Raw genomic sequence first — 3,922 nt, forward strand, 5'->3', positions numbered from 1 at the left:
TGGAAATTACCATGTAGTATTTCATCCTTACTGTTAATTGACATTAGCCCCGCACTTACGTTTCAAAATGCGGTAATTTCGGCTGTTTTGCTAAATGCCCCTTTGCGCCACCTGTCGGTCATTTCGTGAACGACTTTGAAATGAGACTGGATTATTTTTGCCGCTGTGGATTTGCCGCGGTACAAGTCGCGGCGGTAATAGGCATTCTGGTTGAGTACCTACTGTACACTGCCATGGATAAGGCAATTGGGGGAAGACCCTCCATCACTCCTCCTTCCCTCGTTGCCTCATGTGGGCCGGATGTTGCTGTGGCCTCTTCATCCTCTTCATCCTCAGTGAGGCCAGAGCCAGCAAGAGCCAGGAAAAGGGTGAAAGATCTGAAGGACCTGATCCAGGAGATGGAGGAGAGGGAAGAGGAGAGAGAGAGGAAAGCAGCTGAGAGGGAGGAGAGACTGTGGAGAGAAATGGAGGAGAAGGAGGACAGAAGAGAGCGGGAGAGACGATAGAGACGAAAGACAAGAAAGAGAAGTAAGAGAAAGAGAAGAGAGATGGCACCGGGAGGCAAGCGAGAGAGAGGAAAGGAGAGATAAAGAAACAAAAGAAAGGGATGAAAAATTCCTTTCTGTCCTTGAAATCCTTGCGAAAAAATAAATTCAATGACAAAAAACATCTTATGATCATTTACACATTTGGGTTAAAATGAATTAAATTATATATATATACATACACACACAGTACTGTGCAACAACAACAAATGGTGGCCTAAGACTTTTGTACAATACTATGTATATAAAACAAACAATTTCTAGGCATTCACAGTAGCCTACATTATAGACTTCTAGGAATTTATTGATACTTTAAGATTGTGATAAATTCATAAATTAAATATTTATGAAGTGATGAATAATTAGTGAATGTGTGGTGTAATGTAAAAAAAAAACTTTAAAACAACTGTTTTATTGGAGTGTATTATATGACTTCTAAATGCACACAAAGCTCATGCAGGGATTTTCAAGGCAGGTCATGGAGGGTTCAGTTCTTGCACACCTGTCTGTAATTTTCAAGTAGTCAGTTATTAATTGGTTTAAATTGATTTAGGTGTGTATAATTAGGGTTGGACAATAGCCCCCCATGACCTAAGCTGAACTTGAGACTGTTTACACAAACTACCTTAAGTTTTGCATTAACTAGGGTTAGTGAACCCAAGCAAATAATTCAGGCATTATTTACTCCCCTTCATGTTTTTTGATCAATAGACTTTCAGAAGCTTCAAAAGCATCATCAAAATGCCAGGAAGCTTCTGAAAGTTGGGCTCCATTGATATTGACTGAGATTGTATGAAACCAACAGAATAAATTTTACAAAAATCCCCTTTTGTATTTAAACAATAAAAAACAGAGGGATCTAACAGCATAAAAGCACATAAATAATGGCTGTATTTATATGTTGAGGTGAACTAACCCTTTCACCCACCAAATAGAAATTGTAGTAAATGTATGTATGCATTTTGTATTATAGTAATACCTTGACGAAATAAGCAGCTTTGAGCGTTTATGCCTGAGACCGTTTAAAAAAAAAGCTTTACAAAAATCAATCACATTTATGCATTTGCCAGATGTTTTTATCCAAAGTGACTAAATGCATTTATTACAGGGACAATGACCCTGGACAAACCTGGAGTAAAGAGCCTTGCTGATCGACCAGCAATCGTCTGCTAACCAGTTCAGTGGTTTAGCCCACTAGACTACAAAGGTAGTAAAGCTCTAACAAATATTTGCATGTAATTGTAAACCTATAAAATTACATTTGGCAAGAAACGGAATGCTGACAACATGATTTGTAAAACATTTTAATCTTCTTAAATGTTTTAAAGGTAGTCATGCTCATGGAGAGCCGGCACAGGGATGTTTGGAGCAGACACTGCAGCAGCCAGATTGTCCCGCACATGTTCTCCCTCTCTTGCTTCAAGGTTGTGGGGATCAGGGAGGCCGTCATCAAGGTCTTCCTCATCCTCTGGCTCAACGATGTCCCCATTGAGTAGAGCGAGATTGTGAAGCACAGCGCAGCACGCAACAACCTCAGGCACGAAGGCAGGGCTCACCTCCAAGGCCTTGAAGAAAATGCAGCGCCAGCGTGTCTTCAGCATCCCAAAAGCTCTCTCCACGATGTTGCGGCACGGGAGTGCTTGCTGTTGAAACGCGCCTGCACAGGGTTCTGCACCGGCTCTCTGTATGGGGTGATCAGGCAGATGGGTGTACTCAGGCAAGGATAGCCTCCATCCCCGAGGATGCACTCTCCTGCAGGTGGATAAAGGCTGCAAGCATACACTGGACTGTTCCTCAGCACCCTGGCATCGTGCACAGACCCAGGATATCCCACAAATACATCAAGGAATTTCTCCCGGTGATCAGTGATGGCCTGGAGTTGGATGGAGTGAAACAGCTTTCTGTTGAAGTAGCAGTGGGAGTTATTTGCTGGAGGTTTGATACGGATATGACAGCCGTCTATTGCACCAACTGCTCTGCTGAAAGCTGGTGAGCCAGACAGCTGTGCAAATCCTGCTCCCACTGCCTCCAGGTCATCTCCGGTCGGAAACCAAATCACCCTCCTCAAAATTCCCATGATGGCCTTGCTCATTCTGTGCACAATGTTATACACAGAGGTCTTTGGGATGTCGAAGGCCTGCGACACCACCCTGTAGGATGCTGCATGGGCCAGCCAGTGCAGGAACACAAGGACCTCAATCTCCCGTTCCCATCCATGGTCCGATTCCAGTCTGACTGCAGCAATCAGGGACCTGATGGACGGCAGAGACAGGCGAAGGTGGGCACGGTGGTCAGCTGCGTCATCAGAATAAAGCCGCAGAATGGGAACCGCTCTATTGAGATGGCAGTATGATGTGGGGTTAACCGCCTGTAAATACATCATAGTTTGTTAGAACAAAAAGCTTGAATAAAGCAATGTTTCATATGGTATTGACTTGTATATGTATTTATTTATTGTGATGATATGATATCTTTTATTCATTCATTTACTTATTTTTATTCATGTTTCATATTAAATATTTATTCATGTTTCAATAAAATATTCATTTCATGAATTCTTGCATTAATCATTGCTTGAATGAAATTGTATGTATTCACATCAGCTGCATTTGTCTAGTGTGTATTCATACATCTATGTCATATGACAATACAACAGTTTGCTTGTTTTACCAAAATCTATTAATTTTAATTAAGAAAATGTTATATAATTAAGTGCTGGTCAGCATTTGTCATTATTGTGCATAAGTGTTGGGGTGGGCTAGTAGTGCAATTCATTCTGGGGTAATCTTATTTTTTTAAGTAGTAATACTTGCTTTGTTTGAGTATAAAATCATCAGTCTTCTCCAAAGGCGAGATCTCCGAGCAGCAGACCGACGTCTCCTTTGTGCACACATTCGTCTAACTATTGCAGACATGCCAACCATTTCAGACGCTGATGAAAACCGTTCTAGTTAGGCTGTACTGATGCAGTGAGATGTCGGTGCACCTGTTGCTCATAACTTTTAAATTGTTGCGCTTGTGATAACGTCATAGGTCACATGATAACACCAACATGGCGGATGATGTCCGGATCGCATTCATACTCAACGAGATTTGGCTATGAAGTACCTACTCTTTTAGCGCTCGATAACTAAGTACTTATTGAAATTAAGTACCTACTCATTGAGTATGCGGTTTGGAACGCAGCCATACACAAACACATCAGACCAGGGGTGTGTTTCCCAAAGCCAACTATGGTCGCAAGTTCCGTCATTACCAATAGAGTTCAATGGAAATTGCGATCATAGTTGGCCATTGATGCTTTTGGGAAACGCACCCAGAAGGAGACAGCGGATTTACCAACCGTGACAATTACATTTACATTTAATCATTTAGCT

The 3,922-nt window shown here is 41.8% G+C and overlaps 1 long non-coding RNA gene across 1 annotated transcript; it reads left to right on the plus strand.

Annotated features, from left to right (window-relative positions):
* Window positions 1–229: 229 nt before the first annotated feature.
* On the plus strand, window positions 230–2,202 carry LOC143713549 (uncharacterized). The gene is made up of 3 exons (XR_013195112.1): window positions 230–528; window positions 1,654–1,752; window positions 1,874–2,202. It is a non-coding gene; the product is annotated as an uncharacterized LOC143713549 (long non-coding RNA).
* The last annotated feature ends 1,720 nt before the right edge of the window (window positions 2,203–3,922 follow it).

This window comes from Siphateles boraxobius, unplaced genomic scaffold (genome assembly GCF_051911475.1).
Source record: "Siphateles boraxobius isolate OS27281-9 unplaced genomic scaffold, OSU_SipBor_1 52, whole genome shotgun sequence".
Taxonomy (NCBI): Eukaryota; Metazoa; Chordata; class Actinopteri; order Cypriniformes; family Leuciscidae; genus Siphateles; species Siphateles boraxobius.